General features: G+C 34.9%; 1 protein-coding gene across 5 annotated transcripts in view; it reads right to left on the bottom strand.

Moving 5' to 3' along the window:
• The window catches only part of LOC120418357 (serine/threonine-protein phosphatase 2A 56 kDa regulatory subunit epsilon isoform), a 61,943-nt gene that overhangs the window by 46,946 nt on the left and 720 nt on the right, over nucleotides 1–14,277 (bottom strand). For 2 of the 5 annotated variants that reach the window (XM_052711311.1, XM_039580711.2), the window contains exon 1: nucleotides 7,219–7,804. The exons of 2 other annotated variants lie outside the window; for them this stretch is intronic. The gene's annotated coding sequence lies outside the window, so the exon portion shown is untranslated. Of the gene's footprint in view, nucleotides 1–7,218; nucleotides 7,805–14,124; nucleotides 14,273–14,277 lie in introns of those variants that run through there. One more of the 5 variants, XM_039580710.2, reaches the window with a different exon arrangement.

The raw sequence follows: 14,277 nt of genomic DNA, 5'->3' as shown, positions 1-14,277 counted from the left end.
CATCGTGTGTTATAGCTAAAAAGGTGGCATTTGTAATAATTTAAAACATTCCAAAAATTATTATTTTGAACAATTTTATTGTGTTCTGTTAAAACAATAAATAAAACTAAATAAATTATTTGTTCTCCCAATTTTAAATATTTTGGTGGCATTTTAGTATTGACAGCTAACAAAATTTTAGGAAGATATTTTTGGAATTTTTAAACTTTCAATATATAGTATTTCGTTATCGGCTAGTTGAAGAAGTTTGAGGGAAAAAAAAAGATTTAAATATTCAAAATGCAGAGTGACCAATCAAAGCCAACTTTCAAATTCCCGACTTGCCCAGAACCACAATTAATGGTAATTTGTCAAACCAAAAACATTCAATACTACAGTCAATATCAACCATCGAACAAAATTTCTAAATACATTTAAAAGGAGAGAAAATATCTAGATTTATAAACAATCAGTTTTTTTGAAATAATTAATTAGGTTTTCGATAATTTGTTTTAACTGGAAATGGAAAAGGGGATTGCAACAAGTTATAGATGACTAAATTAGTAATTTTATTTTTTTTTAATCAGGGAACGTCTCAAATATCAAAGTATTTTAAAATACCTGGTAATTCGGGAATTCAGGAAGACTTTTCGTTTTACCCCTTATTTCATGAGAAGTATTTTATTATTTACTATTATATTATTTAGTTTCTAAAGCAAAATTTCTAGAATTTTGTTTTGTGGTTTTAATATTTTTCAATACGTAAAAAACTTTTTTCATTTTTTCATTCAGGACGAAAAACGTTTGGATTTTATTTACATTTAATTTTTCCGATAACTGAAAATCAATCTTTATGTATAGTAATTTATCCATACTCACAAAATAGTTTAAGTGATTCAAAGATTAGGAAAAATGATTTGAATTTAAGTTATGAATTTAGCCTAACACTAACAAAAAAAACGCCACAAAATAAAATTATTGCCAAACTCAAGTAGAAATTGTTTTGTTTTCGAATATTCAAGCAATTTGACAAAATGAAATTGAGATTTTGAGATCTATTCATATATTCATTTCCTTCGATGTTGTTCAAAGTTAGTTGTTACCTTTTGTTTTAAAAACTCTGTCAAAAATATATAAAAATCTCTTGAATCTTAATTTTTTATGAAAATCTGTTCGATCATGATCATCCAATATTTATAATAATTTTAATGTCTTACTGAAATACTCAAATAGAATTAAAAATAGTGAAAGACTAAAATTTAAAGTATGTTGCTAAAGAAGTAAAATTAATTCGCAAAATTCACAAAGAATTACAAATTGTTCAGGAGTTAGAAGACAATTTTAAAACATGTATGCTTGGGATTCCCGACTTTTCCCGATTATTTGACAAAAAAATATCACAAATTCCCGACTTTTTCCCGATTTTTCGTGAACTTTGCAAATTCCCGACTTTTTCCCTACATTCCCGATTTCCCAACTTCAGTGGCCACCCTGTTAGGGGAAAGTGGGGCAAGTGTAACAAGCTAAGGATATGCTCGTTATAACCCATTAAAAACGTTAAAAAATCTGTTGGATTTTTATATAATCATCTTATTCCAGGTCTTGACTCAGACTTTGATAGAACAAGTTTTTAAAAAAATCCTGTTTTTTAATGTAAAAAAAAAATGATTTTAATATTTTTGATTTTCCGTACGTTCTACTCAACTAGTGGGGCAAGACGAACAACCCGTTGGGGCAAGAGGAACAATGCATGAAACAACATGTTAATTTGCTAACAATTGAACTGTTATCACTTAGATACATCAAATTAGAATGTATTTGAAACGTTTCTTTCATTTTTAGATTAAATAATAATATTTTACAAAAAAAAATTGATCATTTTAACGAAATAAAAATATTACTTACATGATAAATAGCAAATTTTCATAATATCACTATATTTTGTATGGATTTTTTTTAAACAATTGTTTATCAGTTTTTAAGTACTTTTATGTATTTATTTCCCAATAAAATATGTTGTTGCAGCAATTCGTATTTTTTCCATACTAAAAATCCATATGGTACACTTGCCCCACCTGAACAAGATTTTTTAAAAGCTCTCAACAAAAATAACTAAAAGTTAAATCATACTTTATAATAGGCGCAAGTCATTGATAGGGACACTACTGATCAAGGAAAAATAGCATTTTGATAAAATGAGCCTTAAAACGAACCCTAAGCCTTATTTTGAACTTTCCAAATATTATAAGAAAACAAAGGTTTTGATAAAACTTCATTAAATCTTATGCCCCGAGGCGTTTACGTCGTTTTGGCGGTTATGAGTTAATAGAATCAGCTAATTGCATTGCTAGCAACAATTCCTCATACTGGAAATATTCAAAATTGTAAAAATTACGGCCGTATGAATGATTGTTGCTCTTGCCCCATATGGTCGTCTTGCCCCACCTTCCCCTAAATTGTTCTTAAAAGTTAAAAAAATTAAGATACCTGATATTCCTAATATTCCTAAAATTTCTAGAATTCCTAAATTTCCTAAAATTCTCAAAAATTCCTAAAACTACTAAAAATCTTAAAATTTCTAATATTCCTTAAATCCTGAAATTCTTAAGTTCTTAAAATCCAATTCGTCATTACCATTTTTGTCGCCATTTTAAATTACACAAATTCAAACCACTTTGGATCGAGCTCACAGTTTAGTTAAAAATTAAAATTCCCTGACTTTCCCTGGTCAAAATAAAATTCCCTGACAGTGACAGTTCCAGGTTTTCCCAGACTTTTCCAGAACTCAGTATGTATGTATGGACAAACTAATGATGCAAAATAACCTTTTTGGTCATAGAAAAAATCCTCATAATGCTCCAGACAAATAAAAAAAAGACAAAAATCTGCTATCTCGGGAAAATTTCCTGAGGTGAGTTAAAAAAGAATCTCTAATGAAGAAGAATGAAATTAAAGGTTCTTTTTATAACAATATGTCTAAGAGGCTCTAGAATCTTTTTTTAAGCAAAGGTAGGTTGAACTGTTCCCAAGCAAAAAGCTACACAAAAATACAGTCTAATTTGCAGCCCTCTCCAATTAAAACCCACATTCCAAACAACATGCCTCAAAGCAACCCAAATTACGATCGAAAACAATTGCGTGTAGTACCCACGCCGACGTTGTGTTGGTGGCGGAGGTGCTTCCTCTTAATCAAGTACTAATTTAGTTTGTTTTTTCTCCCAGCCCTCGCGAGTTACTTTATCCATCTGGGGTGTTTGGCTGGGCGGCCCTCGCCAAGTAATTAATCAAAATGATAACACCCTTCCCCCCCTTCTCTGCTCCAGTTGGGATTCGCGCAATTAGTTGATCGCGCATAAATGGGCTCGAATCACGCACAAACACACGCTGACCGGTCGGTTTTTGGTGCGAGTGTGTGTATTTTAGTGCGCTAATTGTAATTTGAAAACAATTAGCCTCCGGTGACCCCTCCCGCACTTGGTCAGAGCTGCAAAATTACGAATACGAAAAAATAAAATCAAACAGACTCGCTGGTCACTTCCATCCCAGACTTCAATCTATGTCACCAAGGCACTTCACACTGTGACTTCAGTGGTGAATACTTTGTAGTGTTGTCTCATTTAAATTAGATTGCACTCACCAACACACTTACACCTATACAGCAAGTGTGTTTGTGTTTTTTTTTTTGTATAAATTAATTAAAGTCATTAGCATCTGCTGGTCGTCGCGTCGCGAAGCGACTACTTTAGTTCAAGCTAAACTATACTGCGAACGAAATAAAGCCACAAAGGTTCCATTTCGATTGGTGAACTTTGTTTTGGGAAGGTGTTTTCAGTAAACCTACACCACACACACTCACTCACACAGACATTTGAATTGATTTTCATGATGGTGGTGTGAGTGATTTGTGGAAAAGCCACTGAGTAAATGTTTTCTTTGGTTTTGGGAAAACAAAAAAAAAATAGTCTAAACGAAAACAAAACAAGCCGAACACACAGTGACAGTGATATATCGACGAACCAACCTCTTTTTGTACTATCTTTGAAGCTAGATCGCGAGAGGATGCAAATGTGCGCGACGAAAGTGGTTACATAATGTATCACTTTAGCAAGTAGATGGAGCGAATAGGGTGGGGTCGAAATGTAAAGTTGAACTTTTCAGCACTTGTATCGAAAAGTTATACTTTCCGATATTGTTTTGGAGTTTGACACTTTAACGGAAAATGTCAAGCGAGAAAATAAAATTCAAAGGGTGATTTCGGATTTGCAAAAAAAAAAATATGTTCAACTCGTTGCAAAACTGGATTTTTTTCAGCACTTGTTTTAATTCTCCAACTCGGTAAACCTCGTTGGATGAATGTACGACTCGTGCTGAACAAATCTTCTTTTTGAAACTTACACACACTATTTTTTTAATGTGTATCAATTTTTCTGAGAAGTCCTAAGAGAAGACAACTTTGCCGAAGATTCCAAATTGATCAAGAAATGCTTTCTCAAGATACAGATTTTGAATATTTTAATAGCCTTTTTATGGACAAACTGATGATGCAAAATGTTTTTTTATGGTCATAGAAAAGGCACACACACATTTTCTTGAAAATACAAAAAAAAAACAATTTGTCGGTCAAGGTGGATTGCACCATGTGTAAATTTGGAAGGTGTAATGCTTGGATAGTGCAATAATACTTGTTTTATGTCTTAGAACGTAATATTCAATGAAGGTTGAAAAAGGCATTACACTATAAAATTGGTAAATTCACACAGTTTTAAAGTAAAATTACTCATTTTTCTGACATAAAAGATGTCTTCATTTCTAGACGCAAAATTACCATGTTTGTTTTACTGGGTAGATTAAGAATTAGATGTTAAAAGATGGTTCGACCGAATATGTTAATTAATATTACCTAAATTTAGGTTGAAAAAGTGGAATCAAGTTAAAAGGGAAAGTTAAAATTACGCATATTGTTGACATAGCAGATTTTTTCATTCCCAGATGTAATTTTCCATGATTTTTTTAATGAGTTGCAAAACAAAGCAATTTGATCAAAGACGAAGCATAATAAATCAGTGTACAGTCCAGACTGGATTATCCGAAGGCCTCGGAAAATTTTCACTTCGGATAATCGAATTACGATTTTTCTATTGTCTTATTTTTTATTGTCGATTTTAAGTATGACCCATAAACTAATCTAAAATGATTTAGAATTTTTAAATCCAAGATGGCGGCCAAAATGGCGGTGTTGACATATTGAAAAATTGCATTCTTCAATTTAAAAGCAATTAAACATTAAAATTTAACTAAAATTGGGTCGCAGAACTCGAATATGATGCACAGAAAAAAAATTTATGGTAATATTCATCAGGAAATGGTGACAGATTTTGTGGCAAAATAAATGATTAATTTTATCCCTGAAAATGATGAATTTTCATCAGTTTTTGATGAATATTCATCAGGTTCACATTTTTACACATTTTTTAAGTAATATTACACAAAAAAGAGGTAATATTCAACCTACCAAATTTTCAACATTCCGAAATTCAACTTTTTTTTGCTGTGTGTTAAAAAAAAATAAACGAAAAAACATTTTTTTGGTCGTGATACGATTATCCGAAGTCCCATACAAACCTTCGGATAATCGAACTTCGGATAATCAAAACTTCGACTAATCGAGGCTTCGGATAATCGAGTCTGGACTGTATCATGCTCGTTCCTAATGTAAACATCAACTGACGTAACGGGATAGACTCTTTGTTTATACTTCGTTTTCGTTCAATGTTTTGCTTGAAATGTTGAAAAAATGTTTTTCATTTTTTTTCACCTTTAGAAGAGGTGATATTGTTAACGTTTGAGGTCAAATTACACATCTTTTCTTGCATACAGCCATTCCCAGATGTAATATTACCATAATTTATTTTACTCTGTGGCACACCTTCAAATTGTCTGGCAAACCAAAATTTAGTACACAGTAAAAAATGTGTGAATTTGGAAGGATGAATATTACCTTTTTTATGATGTAATTTTACCTCAATTTAGACTGAAAAAGTGACATTACACCGGAAAAGTGGTAAAATTACACATTTTCAGAGGCAAAATTAAACAATTTTTCTAACATACAAGATGTACCCTTCCCAGACGTTATATTACCTTAATTTTTTGTTACTGTGTATATTTCGGTGTTCCAAATGTAACAAATCAAGGAGAAAGCTACGATTCCGTCTATTGATAAGAGCTACTAGACTAGTCGAAATTCTTAAACAGGTGTTTCATATGGCAAATGCTAAAACATTAAAGTCACCTAAGTCAAATTTTGTGCAATTCACTGATACATCCATGTTTGACTCATGTTGTTACCGCCGTGTCACTTTAATTTATAGTACGATGAGTAATTCCACTATTTTTCCAATGACTACATAATAAACTACAAAAATCGTCCCACGTCTAAAACATTTGCATGTCTCAAGATGATTCACACAGCCCGTTTTCAACGGAAACTATTGTAAACAGTCTCGAATCAATAGACACACCACGAAAAGACCCCCAAAATAAAATCAATCGACAGCTCAATTCACGCGTAATTCGCGAGTCTTGCCGTATCGGCCGTAGAGCAGGCAGGCCGTAGAGCAGGCACCAATTTGACGTTTTACCGTTTTTTTTTTTTTGTGTGTTGTATATTTTATCGTGCAAGAGTGTGTTCGTAAAGCCCCCCGTCTCCGTTGCAAGGTTAGAAGAGTGCTCTTGTTGTGTGTAGAGTAGGCCGAGACCGACGACGACTGCTACACATCTTCAGTGCGGTGCTGATGACGGTCCCGTCCCGTCGGAAGAAGAGAGTTTGCACCGACCAGAGGCCAGAGGCCAATGTTTACTACACAAGTGCTGTCATTGCGAAAAAGGCAACACAAAAAAAAACTTTGTGAAGTGCAGTTCACTCACACCAGCACGGTAATCAATGAATGAGTTGCTGGTGAGTGACTGAGAGCTCAACGTTTTGGGAGTGTGTATTGGTGAGTTGGCGAGCTGTCAGTTAGGCCCAAAGATGGAACCAACACCAGCACCGACTTGTGGCAAATACGTCAAAAGTACTGCTAACTTTTCTCGATGGATCACGGCGAACGAACGGACAGACTGACCGACGTACGGATTCACACACACAGGGTCGGAAAGTAGGAGTAGGTTAGGAAGAAAAAGGGAAGACACACATTTTGACAGATGCAAAATATCGCACAATCCCGAAACGATTCCTACCCGTTGGCGTAGATTCGGACCTTCCTGGTATCCCAACTCCGGAGCTATCCACCGCTCGCCTTTCCGGTTCCGAAACCCGCAAGTCTTCACCGTCTGGCTTCTTTTACACTGCTGCAGGGCAAACTACTCCCGAAACGTCAAAATTATTCATAATTGCATCACTAAAGGCAGGGTTCCCGACGACGGACGACCTTCTCCTAAATTCCTCACACCGTCTGCGGATCACTTGCGTCCAAGACCTGCTACCACGACCTGGCCACGTTCCCAGCAATCTTCCGCATCTTCCAACTCCACAAAACTTCGCGACGTCGTCGTCGACTTCTGGCAAAGGTTCAAAACTTTCACCTCACGACGTTCCTTCGCACAAAAGCAGGGGCGCGCGCAGTCCAGCGAGAACCGGTGGAACCACGGATTGTCCGGAAACGCACCGCAATCGGGGGTTTCGTCGCGGATTTGACCGTTCGACCGACCGACCGAGAAAAAGACCGTCGTCCCGTCCTTCCTTCTTTTGCTCTTTTTTTTTTCTTCCTTCTCGGCTACTTTTGCTGCTGCTGCTACCGAGCGCGAGTCGATGCTGGGTAACCCACTACAAGGTACTACTGGCCCGTGCCTCACAACCCGATGGACGACGACACGGAACACCGTACCTCTCACCGCCGTACTACTCGCCGGAATTGCAGGAGAGTGAGTTACAGGGGGTTCTCTGAGAGATAGTTGGCAGTGAGGGTTTACAAAACATTCTCTCAATAATTTTACAGATATTTAGAATAATAACAAATGTTCAAATCATGCATTCTTTACTCAAATTTTTTGAAAAGATTTTTTAAGCAGCTTAATTCTGTACACACGTAACCAAAAGGTATCTGACATCCAATGGAATCCATGAAATCATCCTAAGGAATCCCTTTCCCATACATCTTCAGAAGAAGAGAGTAGGAGCAAAAAGAAATATTTAGTTCTACTTCAAGCACCTGTGATAATGTGATAGGGAAAAGATCATCATAATCTCCTTGCATTATTAAATTGATAAATATTCCTATATTGAACCCAAAAAGCAGAATAACGTTGATTCCTTCAATTTAAAAACTATTCCCAGTTTGCTTGGAGATCACTGAAGATTAGGGTGACAAGAAAAAAGGAAAATTTTGGGAAATCTGAAGAGATACCCCCTGGATCGATTCTTTAGGCAATAATAAGTTACTGTGCCAATTTTGAGTCAAATCGGTTAAGGCTAAGGGGTCGCTTTTTATCGTTGAAGTTTATATGGGGAAAATCGCTAAAATGTATGGGGAAAAACATCGCTTTAGGATTTTGGCAGCAGGTGGCGCAGGTCTCGCCCAAAATTGTCCAAGTGTGAGATTCTTGTAGGAAATTTAATTTCCTACAGCTTTGTCGAAGGGTGCAAGAAGATCCGAGTTGATCCTGATGAGTTAATGGCAATGCGATGAAAAGAAATTGGCTTATAAACTTGAAAGAATATAAGGGGTATATAAGAAGTACATAAGAAAATAATTTTTACTACAAAAATCATCAAAAATCAGGATCAACTCGGATCGTTTTGCACCCTTCGACAAAGTTGTAGGAAATTAAATTTCCTACAAGAATCTCACTCTTAGAAAATTTTGGGCGAGACCCGCGCCACCTGGCAGAAATATATTAAAACGATGTTTTTCTGCATACATTTTTGCGATTTTCCCCATATAAACTTCAACGGTAAAAAGCGACCCGTTAACCTTTATTGATTTGGCTCAAAATTTGCACAGATACTTATTTTTGCCTAAGGAATCGAATCAGAGGGTATCCCTGATGTAATTTTTTTGTTGATTGTCACCCTACTGAAGATCCAAGAGCTATTAGCACTTAACACTCATTTTTATTTCTATTTTAATTCCACGTTAAAAAAAAATCCTAGACTGGGGCACAAGTTCACCGATCTGAAATAGTGGTAACTAGACTAGAGACCTTATCCAGAAATGCTTGGTATTATTTAAATTACCAAAAATGGTTAAAAATAATTCCTGCCAATATTTATACCTGAAAAAATACTTTTTTTTATTTCAACAGAAACTTTTCAAAATTGTGTAAAATCGGTTTTGTGTCTTTATAAGTTTTCATAACAATAAAGAGTTACAATTAAGTTCTTATATTTTGAGCCAAGACAAAGTGCTTGTCCATAATTCATTTTTCAAGAAAACCCTAGACGGTAGTCACAACTAGATAACATTTTGGGAAAAAGTGAATCATTTTATGTTACAGATATTCTAGAAACCATAAACCACGTAAAAACTTTTTAAGAAATTTAATGGCGTTGACATAACATTGAAATGTAATTATAACGGGTTAATTAAATGATTTAATTTAATAATTTAATGATTAATTATTTTAATACATTGATAATGTACTAAATTAAGATTTAAAAAATATTATTAAATAATTCAATAATATAATATATGATTAATTCAATATGAAAATAAACAATATAATAATTTCTTATTTAAAACAATAATTAAATGATAATATAATTTAAAAAAAATCATAATATTTTAATTAATAACATGATAATGTAATAATGTAATAACTAAATGATTGACAAAATATTCTTTTTAATAGTTCAATAATCCGATAATTTAATAAGTTAATAATTTTACAATTTAATTCTTTAATGATTTAGCAATTTAATAAATACATAATTAGAAAGTTTTAAAAATAGGTTCTTGAACAGTTAAATAATTTAATGGTTTCATGATTTTCTTATTTAATAATTATCTTATTTATTGTCTCATTTGGGACCATCCAAAAACCACGTGGACACTATCTTGGCAACCAAATTATGCCAAATTTGGTTCCCTCAATCTATTAAAAAATACCGGAAACTCAAAAATACAAATATTGGGCTTGGAATAAAAAAGGTAAGAGAAGAGTATTTTTTTTAAAGATTTTTGCATTTATATATATTTTTTTTACGACTAGTTTCAACATTCAATAAAGAACCATTCTTTACGACCGTCCTGAAAAATTGTATGAACACTTGTATGGAAAAACAAATGATGATATTTTTTTAACAATAGGAAATGAATTACTTACTTTCATGCAATGAAAAATACAAAATTTTTAATCATTTTAAAATCCTTAAGATTAATATTTCACGATTTCATTGTCAGATTTTGTATATATTTTTTAAAATCTTATCGATTATGTAAGCCCTGCCTGTCTACACCTCCTAACCGGTGAGCGACTCGGTCACTCACTCTCTTTCTCACCGCTCTTCGTTCTCGGCTTTTTCCTTCCGACGTCAAAGTCTCCCCTAAATCAGCCCACTTAAGCGCTACCAAAGCGAGATCAAAGTATTGCGCTAAACTCTCATAAACCTGCTAATTATCGCAACCGCCTCGGATCATCAAAATACACCCAACTAATTACTACCCACGGCAAATATGTAAATAAAAATCAAAATGGCGGAGCGTACTCTAGTGGCACCCAGCGCTCATTCTAAGCTGGCACTCATTCTCCCACACGAAGCTCGAGTTCAGCTTCTCGGTGTGCGTGTGTACGATTTGCGTAATTTCACACACCAGCGAAAAGTACACTCTGCAAACGAAAAAGAACAAAAAAAAATATGCGAAGAAGAGCAAATACAAACACTTTCACACACTGTTGCTGGCTAAGTGTGTTTGTGTGTGTATGATACCGTAACAATATTAAATTTAGTGCCGTTGTTGTTGTTGGTGCGGCGAAATTTCGAGTCTCACGTGAGTGACGTTTTGTTGACAGCTCGTCACTCACACTTGTGAGTACAAGAACTCTCCACATACTCACACAGCGGCAGGGGCAACTTAAGTGCCGATATGAGCGTAAATTCCTCGACTTTGACGTCTCCCGAACCGCGGTGGGTGTTCTTCTGGGTCGTTTTATTGTTGTTATTATTGTTCAATCATTGATCGCGGTGCATGCCAGCAATTTACGCATACGCACACTGTGTTCTTTTTTGCGTGTAAATTTAGTGTGTGCATAGTGCGGACTAGGCTACGAGCTAAGATTGATTAGGGCAGTTTTTTTTAATTTTTTTTATGAGTTTTTAAGCGAGCCCAGTTGAAGTGGGTGCCATGACCGATGGACGATGGACTATGTTGTTGTTGTTTTTGAGGTGCTGCAAAATATAGCAAAATATCTTTTTATCTATGCTCAAAGTCGATTCCCATAACATTTAAGAGAGTTTGATAATTTGATTTAACGAATGACAGAAATGTCAGCGTGAAAATATAATATTGATTTTGTTTTATTTTTTTGATAGAAAAACAATTTTTTCATTGAAATTTTTTTTTCATAAAAAAACGCAAGGCCTATTGCGTCAAATTAACTGCAATGATGATTCATTGAAACGAGTTGAGTTTTAGTGCCAGAATTGAATCATTTTCTTTACAAGTCACCTGGTGGTGGTTTACAAATCTAGAGTTTTTTTTTTTTTCATAGCAGCCAATGGGCCATGGGTTTTCTTTATACATAGGACGTTTTGAAAAAGATGACGCGATTTTTTCAATATGTAATTACCGCCATTTTGCCCACCATCTTGAAATTAAATATTCTGAATCACTTCAAAGTAGTTTAGGGGTCATACGCTCGACAATCAAATATAAGACAACGAAAAGACATATATTTTGTGATTCGATTATCCGAAGTGAAATTTTTCGTTGTGGTATGGTTGAGCGTTTCAGCAGAATAAAATTTTTCCTTGGCCTTGGGATATCGAGTCTGGACTGTAACTTGTCTAAAATCAAAATTTGACATAGTTTTAGTCAAAAACTGTTTTCAATGAAGGGATTTGATGTCTTCGACAAGCTTTGTGGAAATTTTCAGTTCTATAACATTGACAGTCAAAAGTTCATTAAAAACTATGATATTTTCTCTAGAGATCCTATATGGAGAGGCGAAATGTTATTCTCTGGATTTCAATCGAGCGACAAGTCCTTGCAAGTTTAAGGTTGGAATTTGTTTTGAATATGTTTGATCGAAAATCGAGATATCACATAAAAGCAATATAAACCAAAGTTTCACAAAATGTTTGATGATAAAATACTTGTTTTCTGATAAAAAATATAATTCCAACCTGATTCTTACAAGGTCTTGTCGCTCGATTGGAACCCTGTTTTGGCAACTAGATTGAAGCCCGAAGAGCAACAATTCGACTCTCCATATAGGCTCTCTACTTTTTTCGAATATTACAATTTTTTTATTTTACTTTTGCTAATGTTTTGAAAAACGAACATTTTTGACGTTGAATGACGTCTTACTCGAAAGCTCGGAGGTGGGTTTTAAAATGTTTCAGAAACTTTCTATTAAATTTCAAACAACCCACTTGGGTCACTCGTTATTTTCTTTATTTATAAGGTTTTTACCTTTGAAAATATTTTCTTAATACTTTTAATATCCAATCAAAATTAGCCCCCAAAATTACAATTTTGATGTGAGCTATTCTCTACCAAAACAGGAAATGAATTTTATTTATATATATTGATTAGGCTTAAACTTTTTGGACGTCTTCCCTATGACCAAAAATGCTATTCTGTGTCATTGGTGCACCCATACAAGTCACCATACAATTTTAGCAGCTGTCCATACATTAATGGTACGTAAATATTCGAAAATCTGTAACTTTTGAAGGAATTTTATTATCAATTTGGTGGCTTTGACAAAGTTGATGAGGACTATTCAGGAAAAATAGGTACATACTTTTTTTGTCATTTTCTAGATTTTTTTTAATATGTTTCATGCGACAAAAACCTGCAATTTTGCAATTATGGTCAAATATTTTGCAGCCGAGTTTTAATTTTTTGGAAAAATAGTGAATTTTGAAAAATAAGGAAATTTCATACATTCTAAAATCATTGGACGTGATATTTGAACAAACCATAAGGAGATAAACTGCACTAGGGCGTAGCTCATTATTGTGACAAGTAAGAGAAAATTTTGAGCTGGAATAGAAGGGAAAAAAACCACAAAAATCACAGAGACAACATCTTGTTGGACTGTGTAACAGTTTAAAAGGTGGGCTATTAGATAATAAGAAAAAATAAGTTAAATTCAGTGCTACGGAAAGTTAGAATTCGATAAAAAGTTCATATAATAAACAATTCTGAAAAACCAACTTTGATTTAATTCAATTTTCAAAAATGTTTTTAAAATGCAGAAAATTCGAAAGCAAAATAAGTGCTTCATTAACACCGACGTGAAGGACAAGTGCTTTAAATTGGTCACCGAAACAGCGCTTCCCTAGTACGGATGTGAACTTCAAGTACCTAAAATGCATAGAGAATAGAACCTCTCGATTAACTAATTTTACATTAACTAGTTATTCAACGCCCTTGCGGCTATGTCACGGCAGAACAACTATGATTTTTTTTCAATTTTTAGTTCCACCAAGATTCCAGCACCACAAATTTGACATGAGACAGACCCCAAACCCCCCACGCTTCCGTTTGCTCCCAAGTTTCCCCGTAATTGCTCGTTAATCTAGGGTTATGATTCCCACTGTGTGTGTGTGCGTCCGTATGTGCTCGATTCCGGGACAGCCTGCCGTGTCTGTCCAAGGATGGATGTGTTTTGATGGTCCAATTACGGCGAGTCCGGCCGTCGTCGCCGCCGCCGCTCCCAGAAAAGGCAATTCTTAGACGCGCTAGTCTGTCCTGCTTGCTTGCTTGAGGGTGTGCGTGTGTATTGGTTGGTATCGATAGCCGCGATGAGGCAGCAAATCTCTACACACACTGTTTTGAGGGGGGCCGCCCCCGGGGAGGAACCTTTCCCCGCACAATCTGTCACTTGTGCGAAATTTGCCGTCTCTGAAAAGGGATTTCGAGTGCGGGAGGGGGTTGGGTGGTTAAAGGGAACGAGGTTGAGGGCAAAGTGACTCACCTGTACGAGGTTGGGGGCTGGACGAAAAGGTTAAGTAATCCGGGAAGAAGGTGGTCGCAGTTTTTTTTTTCGGGCGTCTAATCCGATTTTTGTTGCCTGCCTACTGTCAACTTTTTCTCGCCATCACTCACACTAGCTTGATTCTACTTTTTT

This window comes from Culex pipiens, chromosome 1, assembly GCF_016801865.2.
Source record: "Culex pipiens pallens isolate TS chromosome 1, TS_CPP_V2, whole genome shotgun sequence".
Classification (NCBI taxonomy): domain Eukaryota; kingdom Metazoa; phylum Arthropoda; class Insecta; order Diptera; family Culicidae; genus Culex; species Culex pipiens.
Note: the sequence above shows the minus strand (reverse complement) of the source record. Positions and strands in the feature narration are given on the sequence as shown.